At 51.0% G+C, this 14,332-nt stretch overlaps 1 non-coding gene across 1 annotated transcript; it reads left to right on the top strand.

Moving 5' to 3' along the window:
* The first annotated feature begins 977 nt into the window (after positions 1–977).
* TRNAV-AAC (transfer RNA valine (anticodon AAC)) lies at positions 978–1,050 on the top strand. The gene has a single exon. It is a non-coding gene; the product is annotated as a tRNA-Val (tRNA).
* Positions 1,051–14,332: the final 13,282 nt, after the last annotated feature.

The raw sequence follows: 14,332 nt of genomic DNA, 5'->3' as shown, positions 1-14,332 counted from the left end.
ACAAGGCATGCTCTGTATATAAGATCACGATTATATGAAAATGAGGAATATGGGGGTTACAGCACACTCCCCCAAAGGTACAGAATGTCACACTGAGATTCTATTTTCATTTGTTATGTAACAGCATTAAAGAGATCCAGTGACTGACCAATGGCATTTTCAAGTGCTAAAATAGCAAGCGCTGTTGGTCTCTCATTGGCCATCAGCGACTGAAGATACGGTTTAATGAGCCAGAGCTTCAAGGCGAGGGTGGCTCTGTCCACTGCCTTCCGTTGCGCTGCTGGGCACCAAGTCCCTGGCGGTCAATATGTGAAGCTGGGAGAAGAGAGTGGGGTGGCAAGCGGTGGTAGAACTTTTGCCACCAGGGTCTAGCTGTCTAACTTCCTCTTCGTACTGCTGGGCCCCCGTTGCCTTCAGGTAACACAGGAACTAAGGCAGGAATAGGGTGAGGAAGCAAGTAAAGCCGAGCAAGGAAGGCAAAAGTTAATCTTATCTTCATGGGCAGCTCGCAATGACGTCCTTTTTCTGTGCCACAGCTGACAACAACATCCCAGACAGAAAAGTAACAGGCCAAAAAGAAACCTAGCAGCTGCTGAAACAGTTCAGTTGGGAGCGTGCTAGACTAACAGGCTCTTCTATCCTCCTTTATGCACGGGCGGGATGTTTTCTGAGAGTGCAGCAGTTCCTTTAACTGCCACGAGTCCCTCATTTCAGGCTATGCAGCAGGAAAAGACAGCATGGGCTTCTGCACCGAGTTGGCCCACCTGACCTTTCATTCTTCTCTTGCTCTTTGTCAGCAAGGAGAAGAAAAAGAAGCTCTCCCTCAAGCTGGAGTCACACGGGCGAGGTAAGGACGACTTCCTGAGTGCTGGCTCCAGTCCTCTGCCCTGCCAGCTGACCTATCGAGGGGCTACCACCACATTCTCTAGATTTGTCCATCGGTCTGTGCCAGAGTGAGCAACAACCCAGTAGGTGGAGTTTCTGTAGTGTAGTGGTTATCACATTTGCCTAACACGCAAAAGGTCCCTGGTTCAAAACCAGGCAGAAACATGCTGGCTTCCTTTTCCCAGATCCCCTTGTTATTCAGAAAGGGCACTCCTCCTATTGGCCTGTCCCTGGGATAACTCCAACCCCTGCATGACAGAGGATGCTGACAGCAGTGGAGAAAGCACCTTGGTGTCAGGCTGGAGAACCTAGAGTAGTTAGGCCAGTCACCATTTGGAGGCTTGTGGCTTGGCCACCTCTGCTGTTGGAGGTTGGCCTATAGAGGCTCTCACTTCCTGCTGGGCTCCTTTGCGTGACTGGCCAAAGGAGGAAGTGAGGCAGGAATGGGGCAATAGAGGAAAGTTGAGCTGAGGAAGGCAGGGAAGAAGCTGTGCGGCTAAGTGGGGTTAGTAGAGCACCACCCTTCATTCTGCAAAGCCTGGGGAGGTGTGGTTGGCTGCTGGGAGGTAGAATCCTGTGCCTGCCTCTTGGCTTCCCAGGAGTGGCTACTTGCAGCCCAGGAGAAGAAGGGAGGTTCTGGGTGAAAGGAAAACAAGCAAAGCTGAGTCCAAGTGGAGAATGGCGGCTCCTTTATGGCCAACCTGGGGGCATGACTGATGGTTTTAGAGGTGGAGGCTGGGCTGGCTGTGAGCAACTGGGATCCAGGAAACCCCCACCTGCCCTTCTGAGGGCTGAACCCATGGAGGTGCGGTTGGCTGCTGGGAGACAGACCCCTGTGGCTGCCTGTTGGCATCCCAGGGATGGCTACTTGCAGCCCAGGAGAAGCGGGGTTCTGGGGGGAAGGAAAAGCAGCAATGGTGAGGCTGAGTGGGCTCCTTTCTGGCCGAGATGGTGGACTGTGGTGAGTCTGGGAGTTGCCTGTAAGCCATAAGTGGACGTAGTGCAGTGAAAACTGCTGCTCCATTCTGGCCGACCTGGGGGCGCCATGGATGACTTGGGAGTGGGGGCAGGGCGCTGGCTGTGAGCAAATGGGATCCAGGAAGCCCCAGCCTGCCCCTCCAGGGGCCGAGTCTTCTTCTCTCCTGCCATGGGGAGCCCGACCTTAAGCCTGCCCAGCATGTGCAGCAGCTCGAGCATTAAGCCTTCCTGTGTGCATAACTGAACTACGCCCTAGTGTAATAAGGTGTAAAGTTTAGATTGTGAATTTATCTTTAATTTCCATGGTAATTTACTTTGATCTTTTATTCCTACCACTTATAATCCTTAAAACTCCATCTTTCTGTAGTTAATAAATCTGTTTTATGCTCTACTTAAACTGGTGTATTTTGCTTGAAGTTCTTGGGAAATCTCAGCTCCATTACAAGGCTGGTTCATGTACTATTCACAGTGAGGGAGGGGTGGACCCTGTGTAATAAACTCACACTGATCAGGCTTCTGATTAAGGCAAGATGGTATGATCCAGGGGTGCAAGGCTGCAGAGCTGTAGGGGGGGCGACTTTCTATCATTAGTGTTATGAGTGGCTGCAGAAGCATTCATGTAATTCAGTTGGCTGTGTCCCTACCTACGGATGTCTGTGTAAGTGCAATATCTGCCAGAGATTCACAGCTTGTCTCAGCATCACATGTGTGAGAGGGAGCCCAGGTGGTGGGACAAAGGGCTCAGGGGTCCCACTGTTCAGTTGCATCCCATAGATCCCATCACAGACTTTCAACAACCACAGCGGGTGCTCACTGAGACAGAGAGAGAGATGCCAAAATAGTGATCTCCAGTGCCAGCAGACATCAAACTATCAGAAATTCTGTGAACAGAGAAGACCCTGCTAGTGGAAAATGCCTTTGAAAAAGGCCCTTCTGTCCCCAGCTGTGGTCGTACAGTGCTCAGTGCTCTGCGTTGTGGCCTCAAGAGTCATGGATGCAAGTTGAGTTACGATGACCTTTTCCTTGTCTCCACATTTCTTAGGTGCCTCTTCCAACACTTGTCAGAAAAAATGACCGGTTTCTTTTGGAAGCATTTGCACTGCAAGGCAGAGGCAGTCTTCTCTGCTTCTTCAAAAGATTGACCAAAAAGTGGGAGGAGTGGACAGATTTGGCAACGCACCACTGGGTGCTGCATCTCTAACCTCTACTTTACCTGGCAAGTGCCTCTGGGACTTTTCTCCCAGCTGCTCCATTTTTCATCAGTGACAATCAAAAGGAAGATGACATGACATCTGTGTGTGGACATCCCCAGCGAATCACAAGGACGTGTGGTGCAGGCTTTTGTGTTGCAGCAATTGCAGTCAAAGCAACCACCATGCCAATGCCAGTCACAGCAGCCTTTTCATCAACTCCAGGCTTGTGATTTGATTCTTTCCAATGTTTCTCTCCAAAGAAGCCTTTTCCTTAGCAAGCAATGACTTGGATACCAAGGGAGGTCTCTTCTGTTTCCTAGAAAGACACAGGAAAATGTGAGCAGAGGAGACAAAACCCGTAAAACAAGGTACTACTGGGAGTTGAACCCAGGATCTCCTGTTTACTAGACAGGTGCTTTAGCCACCCAAGCCATGGTGCCTGCCTTGAGAAAATACTTGCAACTGTTCCCTTTGATGGTCCAGGACAACACCTGCAAATTCCAAACTACAGACATTCCCCATTTCCCTCAAGACTTGCACGGAAGAACTGGCAGGCCAAGCCAGGATCTTCTGGTTACTAGGAAGACACTTCAGCCAGCTCTTCCCAAAGATCACTATCTAAAGACCTTTAAACAGCCTCTGTAGATGTTCACTGACAAAGAGATGCCAAAATAGAGTTCTCCACTGCCTGCAGCCATCACACTACCAGGAGTTCTGCGCACAGAGAGGCCCCTGCTGGTGGAAAAGGCTTTGGTAGAGACTCTTCTGACACCAGCCTGTGCTCATATACTGTTTAGCACTTTGTGTTGTGACTTCAGCATCCACAGATGCCAGTTGAGTTGGGGGACATTTTTCCTGTCTCCACATTTGTCTAATGGCTCCTTTCAACACTTGCCACCAAAAAGACTTGTTTCTTTTGCAAGCAATGTGCAGCTAGGCAAAGGCAGTCTTCTCCATTTCCTCAGAAGATCACCAAGCTGTGGGGAGAGAAGACACATTCAGCCAAGCTGGATGCTGAATCTCCTCTTTGTTCAGCAGGTGTCTGTGAAGGACATAAATCTCCACCATGTAGAGGGCAAGAATAGGAGTTTATTACACACAGAACTGGCAGAGTGTCACCTTGCTTATTAGGCTCAGAGACACTGTTAATTGATTACAATAGAATATATAGATTTTCCATGGGTGGGGGAAAGAGACGGGGTAGGGAGTTCCAAACTCTGGGATAGGTTTTGCAGCAAGACATGATAAGCACAGTAGCCAAAGGTTAACAGGTTACATAATGTCTCCACCCATGGTCTCAAGTTAGCAAGTTAACATTTCATGAATACTTTGATAAAATGTTATTAGTATAAAATATCTATGCTGAATTCTGATTTGAGGTCCATAGGAAAGGAGCAACTCCTTTGATTGTCCTCCAGGTACATTCCTAGGGTTTAAAGCAAAGAAACAGTGAAAGTATATGGCAATAAAGATTGTTTTCTGTGTGTCTTAAGGCAAGGCATTGGTCCCTGGGAAGGGAGGTGGAAGGATGCCATATCTTATATTGACATCTGCCAACTTTTCATAAACTCAAGGTTGGATCTCTGGGAAGAACGTCTCCCTACAGAAGAGACTTACACAATAGGAACAGGGATTCTTTGTTCAATCTGCAACTCTGAATAAGATACAATTCTTTAGTTCTTAGCTCCAACACCTGGCAATTTGCTGACCAAGCCTATCTTAGCAAGCAAGGCTTTCTGTTTACCCAGCTTTCTTTTAGCTGGTCACTATTTGCTAGGCTTCTGGTCCCTTGATTATACTCTGGACTTTGGGTCTGGAAAAGAGCTGGCACAATCCATAGACCAGGTTGTTATATAATATGCACATGAATTTTAACCCTTCACATACAGTAATGGCAAAGTTCTTGGTTCAGGCTTGTAGCAGTGATGGAATAAACTGCAGGTTCAAATCAAGTCTCTGGAGTCCATCCACAGCTGGGATGGGTCATTCAGTCCCTTGTACAGAGCTTCAGTTTGTAGCAAAGTCCCTTCAGAGGTATGAAGCAGGACTGAAGACAAGATGGAGACGAGGCATCAGCCTTTTACAGTCTCTTGCCATGTGGTCTTTGTTTTCTTTGTCCCAAGGACACTCTATCCAGCACGTGGCATAGAAAAACCTTTGAGTTTTGTCCATAGGCAGGTCCCTGCATACCTTGCTGAGCCACAAGGCATATCTACCTTCTCTCAATGGGTTGATTGTAGAGCTGATGGTCCTTAATGGGCCATCAAGCAGGCTAGGCAGAACTGACACCAACTTGTCTGGCTGGGGTGTTCCTCGGAAGCATAGCACAAGTTTGAATACAGACAGCATAGAGCCAATATTCATAAAGTCAACTACAAAAATGATACACATCTAGAGATAGCATAATTATAATCAGCCAATCAGAACCTCTCCATAGACCCCTTTCACAACAACCTTTCTATCATATTGGCTGCAAATATAGAACAGTGGTCACAATGGTGATCTATAAAGTTACAGATTATGTCAATAACATCACAGGAGGTGACACGGCATCAGTGAGACTGATATTGGAATACTGTCTCCAGTTTTGGTGTCCTCATTTGAAAAAGATACTGTGAAATTGGAGCTGGGGCAGCAAAAAGCCACCAAAATGTTCTGAGGGCTGGAGAAAAATGCCTTCTAGTGAGCTATTGAAAGAGCTCCATCTGTTTAGCTTATCAAAAGAAGATTGAAAGGTGACTTCACTGAAGTGTTGAAGTGCCTTAATGGAGAGAAAAGATTGGGTATTAAAGGGCTCTTGAATGGAGCAGAGAAAGACATAACAAGACCCAATGATTGGAAGGTGAAAAGAGACAAATTCATATTACAACTAAGCCCCAAATAGTCAACAGCGAGGATGATTCACCACAGGAACAAGCTACCAAGGAAAGTGGTGGAATCTCCATCCCCTGAAGTCATTCAATGAAAACTAGATGCCTTTCCCCCAGAAGTAGCTATTGTGTCATGCAGGAGGCCTGTGATATGCAGGGGGTCAGATTAGATGCTGTAATGGTCTCTTCTGGCCAGAAAGTAGACTAATTTTACAGATACTAGTTTTCGGAAAAACTGAGTGTAGCATTGGGAGCAGCATCTGAAGTTTTACTGTCTAGCCAGCTTACTGCCTAGAACGAACGCTCCTTGAGTGGGGTGACCACAGGGAGTAGCTCAAACCTCCAAAGGGCCTGGCCAGGGAAATTGATGCTAGCCTTGGTACATGGACGCACACCGCCGAATTAATGTGCTTAGTATGGGCCTGTGTCCTCGACTTTATACAATTTCCAGAGCGTTGCACTGTGGGTAACTGTCCCATAGTTCCCGCAGTCTCCCCTGCCCATTGGAATTCTGGGTTGAGATCTCAATGCCTGATGGGGCAAAAATAGTGTCATGAGTGAGTCTGGGTAAATGTCATCACTCAATCCTCCCTCCATGAAAACAACAGCAGACAATCATTTTGCGCCCTTTTCCCTGGATTGCCCGGGCAGACGCCATAGCACAGCAACCATGGAGCCCGTTCAGCCTTTTTTCACTGTCACCGTATGTCTTCTTTATAGTGCTGACAGACGTGGTACTGCAGTGCTACACAGCAGCATCCCCTTGCTTTTTGCAAGTTAGCAAAGATGGTTACCAGCCCTACTGTACCGTCTGCTGCTTTGCAAGTTGACAATGACAGTTACCAGTTATACTGCACCATCTGCTGCTGTCATGGGTGCTCCTGGCTGGCCTCGATGGGGTCGGCCACGGGCTTATGGACAAAAATAGGAATGACTCCCCAGGTCATTCTCTTCTTTAAGTTTTGTCTAATGGAGAGTCAGTTCTGCCTAGATTATCAGGCAAGCCTACTAAAGAACCAGAGGGGCAAACGGGCGCTCCGGGTCAGAGCCCTAGAGATCCCGCAGAAATGATGCGCTGCATGCCATTCTAGTGGGTGCCCCTGCAACAACCCTACCCATTGCTTCCCTCCTCCCCTACCCCTCCTGGGCTACCATGGCAGTTATCCTCCCATTTGTGTGATGAAGTAATAAAGAATGCAGGAATTTGAAACAACACTGACTTTATTGCTTCTGCAAGCAGGGATCAAAGGGGGGAGGGGAGCGCAGCCTCCAGCTGCTATGAATGAACCTGGGAGTCATTCCCATCTTTGTCCAGGCACCCCCGGCCGACCTCACCGAGGCCAGTCAGGAGCACTCACGGGACGACGATGATGGATACCTGTCCTACTGTACCGTCTGCCGTCCGCAAGGGAAGGGAAGGGGATGCTGCTGTGTAGTGCTCCAGCACCACATCTGCCAGCAGCATCCAGTAGACATACAGTGACACTGAAAAAAGGTGAGAGAGGATTTTTTTCCCTTTGCTTTCATGGGGGCAGGAGGCGGGGGAACGACATATACTCTGAACAACCCGCGACAATGTTTTTGACCCTTCAGGCTTTGGGAACTCAGCCAAGAATTCAAATGGTTTTTGGAGAGTGCGGGAACTGTGGGATAGCTACAATCCTCAGTCGCCCCTCCCTCCATGAGCGTCCATTTCATTCTTTGACTTTCTGGTACGCTTGTCTCAGTTCCTTAAGTTTCAGCACTGCGTTGAGTCCCTATTGTGGCCTCTGTCCATCATAGCCTTGGAGATTTTTTCAAATGTTTTGGTATTTCGTCTTTTGGAACGGAGTTCTGATAAAACAGATTCATCTCCCCATACAGAGATCAGCTTCAGTATCTCCCGAACAGTCCATGCTGGAGCTCTTTTTTGATTCTGGGACTGCATAGTCACCTGTGCTGATCAGCGCTCCACGCTGGGCAAACAGGAAATGAAATTCAAAAGTTCACGGGGCTTTTCTTGTCTACCTGGCCAGTGCATCCGAGTTCAGATTGCTGTCCAGAGCAGTCACAATGGTGCACTGTGGGATAGCGCCCAGAGACCAATACCGTCAAATTGCAGCCACACTAACCCTAATCTGACATGGCAATACTGATTTCAGCACTACTCGTCATCAAGGAGGAGTACAGATACCGGTATTAAGAGCCCTTTATATCAATATAAAGGGCTTCTTTGTGTGGACGGATGCAGGGTTAATGTGACATAAACTCGTAGTGTTGACCAGGCCAGAGAGAGCAGCAGGTTTCCCCTTTTGTTTCCTGCTTTCGTTTCCTTGACTAGTTTCTCCTCTGCACCAACTTGCTGTATTTGTTTGTGAGTCTGACTAGCTCAGTTGGTAAAGTATCAGACTTTTAATCTGAGGGTTCAAGTCCCTGGTCAGGTAATAAACTACTCATTATATCTTAAAAATCTGTCTTTCTGGAGTCTTCTTTGATGTTTTTTCTCTTCAGGATTTTGCCTTTTCTAAGAAGGGCCTTTGTGTGTGGGGGATTGAAGGGGCAACTTCCTGACAGCCCCTCTGTCCTTGCAGGCTGGAGGAATAAAGGCCTCTGGGCATATAGCATGTTCCTCCCCTGCACGCACACACACAAAATATCCCTATGGAATTAGAATCACCTGCTGCCTTCCCCTGTTCTGCTGGATCCCCAAATGAGGATACTCTTCAGCCTAAACCCATGTCCCCTCTTTGCCCAGTGCCCCTCAGTCCCAACCCTCAGTCCCTCCTATGCTCACTGCTCCTCACTCCCAACCAGAGCCTGCTCCTCTTCACCCTTCTCCTCTGTCCCAACCCACAACCCCCTCCTATTCCCAGTGCCCCTCAATCTCAACCCACAGCTCCTTCCTTCCCCCCAGCAGCAGGTGCTTCAGACCCCCTCAGGAAGATTTTCTTGCAAGGTTTCGTGTATGAGTCTTCATGTGGATTTTACAGTATGTTGGGAATATGTTGGGTTGCTTGCCAAAATGATCACTTTTGGCTGGTGTTGGATTCCCAGTCTCCTTGTTATTGGGACAGGAGAAATAAAGGGTTGTTGTCCTTGTTGTGTGAATCGAGGGCAGCAGAACTGTGCTTGGCAGACCCAGATGGAGGGACTCACCCTCAATTCAATAGCACTTGCTAGGCAGGGGACATTGGTTCCAAAGCCAAGTGGGCTGGGGCCTGAGTCCTCATGCTAAAATTTATGTGTTAGACCAACTTTAGGACAGGGTGGCTGTGGAGGGGTGAGTGAGTCCCTAGACAACATAGTGAGTACGGTGCCTTCTTATTTTCCCCCTTTTCCACCCAGGATGGCAGATGAACTCTACAGAGGCACCTCTGGGCTTGCACTGACTAAGGACAACAGCTGTGAGTGGGGTGCAGAGAGGAGATGGCTCATGTTAAATGACTTTTGGTTGCTGGACTTACGAACCTTAGGGAGAAGGACACTGCCCAGCTTATTTGTGGGTGGGTCTTTTCCTCATAGTTTAGGTTTATGTGTTGGGGCTGCTGACATGACTTCTGCTAACCCTGGGCTTGCATTGCAATGTAGACGTACCCTGAGAGTGCAGCTATACTGAGATAAAATCCCTGTGGCCTGGCTGGCCTGGATGATCTGATTTGGGCTCCTGGGGCTCAGGTTGTGAGGCTAAAAACTGCAGTGTAGACATTTGGGCTCAGACTGGAGCCCAGGCTCGGAGACCCTCACCCCTTGTGGAGTCTCAGAGGCTGGGCTCAAGCCCAAGTGTCTACACTGTAATTTTATTACCCTGTCGCACAAGCCCCACAAGCCTGAATCAGCTGACCCAGGGTTTGAGAATAGTGACTTGGGTGTGCTAATGGCAGTGTAGACATAATGCTAGGCTATGTCCACACTGCAATGAAACATCCAGGGCTGCCCCATGCCAGCTCCGGCTCCTGGGGCTTGGGCCGTGGGGTGGTAAATTTGCAGTGTAGACATCTCAGCTCAGGCTCAATACCGGGGTCTGGGACCCCACAAGGTTGGGAGGGAGTTTAGCAAGCAAAAAAGGTAAAATGGCAGTGGAGTATTACCGTGGACTCAGTGGCATTTCTCCATTGGTCTGTCTGCTTTGGGGCAGGGACAATAACACGTCCTGCTGCTTTTGTTGTTTCAAAGGGCGGTTTAGGATTTTCATTCTCAGACACTGGGCACAAAGCAGGACTCAACCCTCAATGCAAATTAAATGAGCTGCCCACAGATTCTGGCAGCCACAATGAGCATTTGGTGCGAGAGCTCAGACCTGCCCCTGTCTCAGAGGGAGGGGGTCAGCTGCGAGGGGACTGGACCACTGTCCTATCAGCTCTTATCTCCCAAACTTTCAATAACTCTATTATCAGTGGCTCTGAGCATAATTTAAACCATAAGAAAAACCACACTGGGCTAGGCCGAAGGCCCATCTAGCTCTGAATCTTGTCTTCTGACAGTAGCCAATACCATGTACCCCAAAAGCCACTCCCCTAGGGACCTGAACCCAGGATCTCCTGCTTACAAGGCAAGTGCTTTAGCCAGCTAAGCCATGGTGCTTGCATCTGGTTAAAACACAGTGTCTGACCACCTTCGGTCGGCAGCTCGTGGCTGGTGTACACACTGCAATGCCACATCTGGTGACAAAACTGCCCTGTTTTGGTGACAAAATAAAACCACTTCGATGAGAGGCCTAGAGCTTTTTGCAGCAAACTTAAAGGGACAGAGTGCCAGTGTAGATGCTGCCGTTCATTATATAACCATAACTGGCCTCCTCCAGTATCCCATAATGCCTGCCGTGAACTCGCCTGCCCTGCATTCTGCTACAGAGCCATGGGACCCTCCCCTTTCATAGCTCCAGGAAGTTCTGACAGCTAAGCCTGCTGCTCTGCTCCGGCAGCCAGGAGCAAATCTCTGCCGTGGATGCTGCTCTCTCCCGCCCTGCAAACACAGAGCAGGTGGCAGGAGCTTCCTTACAGTGGGGGCGGTGGGGCATTGGCATCTGAACTGTGACAACCCCATGATACCCCTTCCTTCGAGGAGGCTCTTACCTTCTAAACAGGGACGGCTGTTTTCTAGTAAAATCACTACAAGGGAAGGAGAAAACTCAAAAGAGGTTCCTCCTGGCGCTCACGTCCGTGAACCCAAATACTCTCTCAGTCCTCAAAGAGAGACCTGGAGAAGGAGACTTGCTGAAGCAAAGCCCCAAGGGTCTCTGAGGTTTCCCTGGCCCCTCACCCCTGTCCTGCCTGGCTGATGTCAGCATCTCTCTGTGAGGTCACCACCTCCCCACCACCTTGGACCAATAGTCTGAGGTCCTGCAAAAGGCCTTTGTGATGTCACTGTCACACCCCTCCCTTGCTGTGCCAATGTCCTGCCCCTGGCCTGGACCTTTGGAGGTTTGAGCTACTCCCTGTGGATCACCCCACTCAAGGAGTGTTCGTTCTAGGCAGCAAGCCAGCTAGACAGGAAAACATCAGACGCTGCTCCCAATGCTACACTCTGTTTTTCAGAAATTAGTCAACTTTATGGCCGGAAGAGACCATTAGAGCATCTAATCTGACCCCCTGCATATCACAGGCCTCCTGTATGACACAAGAGCTACTTTGGGGGCAAAAACATTCCAGAAAGGCATCTAGTCTTCATTAAATGACATCAGGAGATGGCGAATCCACCACTTTCCTTGGTAGCTTGTTCCTGTGGTGAATCATCCTCACTGCTGAATTTTTGCGCCCTATTTGTAATATGAATTTCTCTTTTCACTTTTCGGCCATTGGGTCTTGTTATGCCTTTCTCTGCTCGATTAAAGAGCCCTTTAATACCCAGTCTTTTCTCTCCCTGAAGGCACTTCAACACTTCAGTGAAGTCACCTTTCAATCTTCTTTTGATAAGCTAAACAGGTTGAGCTCTTTCACTACTCACTAGAAGGCATTTTTCTCCAGCCCTCAGAACATTTGGTGGCTCTTTGCTGCCCCAGCAGAGCAGTTTGCAGGGACCACTGGAGTGGTTCATGGAATGGCTGGTGGAGTGGAGCGGCTCAGACTCCCTGCTTGCAAGAGGGGAAGTATTGCCTCCTAGAGGCACCCAGGGGGGTGATGTGTAATTGTCCCAGGTCACTGGGTGGGGGCTCGAGCCAGTTTTGTATTGTTTTATTGAAGCAGAACCCCTAGATACTGAACCCAGCCCTTGTTTCTGCCAACTCAGAGGGGCAGAAGAGTTACAGGAATTTATCACACAACCCTCCCTGTTCCCATGGGGAGAATCTAGGGAAGGGGGAGTCATTCCTCACCTGTGCTCCCAGAAGAACTGCTAGGACTCCTTCCTGCCAGCTACTCACTCCTGGATTCACCCTCAGCTCCTGGGATCTTTCTGCTCCAAAGGCTCCAGAGGCCTGGGGTTGGGAGGGCGTCACTGCACAGTCTGAAACACAAGGGAGGATTCTGGAATTGAAGGAAGGAGCAAAAAATGGAGAGGAAAGAAACAGAGAGAAAACGCCTCATCTCTCTCCCCTCCCCGTCCCAGCAAGAAATGTTACCAAGGATCAGCGTTAGGGGAAATGGTGCCCTGGGTAAAACTTAGACTTTGGCACTTCCCCATCGCCCCTAGACGATCCCCCTCTCCCTTTACCCCCTAGCTCCGGCACTCCCAACCCTTGTGCCTCCTTCACCCCAACTCCTGCCCCCTCCTGTGCCCTAACCCCTACACTGTGTCCCCTTTGCCCTTAACTCCCATACTCCCCTCTTGTGCCACCAACCACTGCCCCCTCCTGAACCCCCTTGACCCCTAACCCCTGCACCCCTTCCTGTGCCACCAGCCACTGCCCCCCTCCTGAATTCCCTTCGCCCCTAACCCCTGCACCCCCTCCTGTGCCACCAGCCACTGCCCTCTCCTGCACCCCCTTCACCCTAATCCTACACCCCCTCCTGTGCCACCAGCCACTGCCCCTCTCCTGCACCTCCTTCACCCCTAACCCCTGCACCCCTTCCTGTGCCACCAGCCACTGCCCCCTCCTGAACTCTCTTCACCCCTAACCCCTGCGCCCCCTCCTGTGCCACCAGCCACTGACCCTCTCCTGCACCCCCTTCACCCCTAACCCCTGCGCCTCAACCCCTGCCCCTCTCCTGCACCCCCTTCACCCCTAACCCCTGCACCCCCCTCCTGTGCCACCAGCCACTGCCCCTCTCCTGAACCCCCTTCACCCCTAACCTCTGCACCCCCTCCTGTGCCACCAGCCACTGACTCTCTCCTGCACCCCCTTCACCCCTAAACCCTGCGCCCCAACCCCTGCCCCTCTTCTGCACCCCCTTCACCCTAACCCCTGCACCCCCTCCTGTGCCACCAGCCACTGCCATCTCCTGCACCCCCTTCACCCCTAACCCCTGCACCCCTTCCTGTGCCACCAGCCACTGCCCCCTCCTGAATTCCCTTCACCCCTAACCCCTGCACCCCCTCCTGTGCCACCAGCCACTGCCCCTCTCCTGCACCCCCTTCACCCCAACCCCTTCCCCCGCTCTTTTGTCCCCAACCCCTGCGCCCCCTCCTGCACCCACGTGCGGACAGTGATCTGTGTGCATGGAGCAGCTAGCATTGCTCCTCCCTGGGATGCTGCTCCTCCGGGTACCCCTAGGGGCTGTGGGGGTGGGGAGATGAGAAGTGACGTCATCCGAGCTCCCTGCATCCAGGTCACTTTCCTCAGCTGGGCTGCATAAGGGGAGGGCAGAGAGCAGCAGCTTCTGATGCTCCCCTCACAGCACAGCCCAGGTGGGGAAAGTGACCAGGACGCATGGAGCACATAGTGTTGCTCCTCACTCCCCCCAACCCTCTATGGGCCCATGGAGGAGCATTGGGGCAGGGGAGAGCAGTGAGCACCTTTGCACTGCCACACGGTGCCCTTTGACCCCCTGGAGCCTTGGGTGGCTGCTGGGGGCCCCACCCCTAGTGCCGGCCAGGCTCCCCAGCACAAGCAGCAGAAAACACAGGGAGACTGGCCCCACACTGAGCAGCGGTAGCCTGGGCGGCACGTAATGGAGGTCGGGGGGGCTCAGTCTCCCCAAACCTTGCATCACCAAGGGGACAGTGGGGCCCATGACTGGGACCCCGGCCAAATTAGGCCACCCTGCAAAAGTCTCCCCTATGTCAGCCCCAGGGCTGGAGGAGCTCCCACTCCCTGCTACGGCCCAGGGGCTGCAGCAGGGGTACGGAGCTTCTCTGGTCTCAGGGCCGCAGCGGGGCAGGGGTAAAGGAGTGACAGGGTGGGGCTGGTGGGGGAAGGGGTGGAACAGAGGTGATAGTGGATGGGGCTATGGGTGGAAGGGGGCAGAGCCACAGACAGAAGGGGGTGCATGGTTCTGGTGCTGGGGCCCCCACACTTGTTCTCCCTTTCCCTGGGCTTTGGCATCACTAGCC

This window comes from Gopherus flavomarginatus, chromosome 20, assembly GCF_025201925.1.
Source record: "Gopherus flavomarginatus isolate rGopFla2 chromosome 20, rGopFla2.mat.asm, whole genome shotgun sequence".
Taxonomy (NCBI): Eukaryota; Metazoa; Chordata; order Testudines; family Testudinidae; genus Gopherus; species Gopherus flavomarginatus.
The sequence above is the reverse complement of the archived record's forward strand: the minus strand, read 5'-3'. Positions and strand labels throughout refer to the sequence as shown.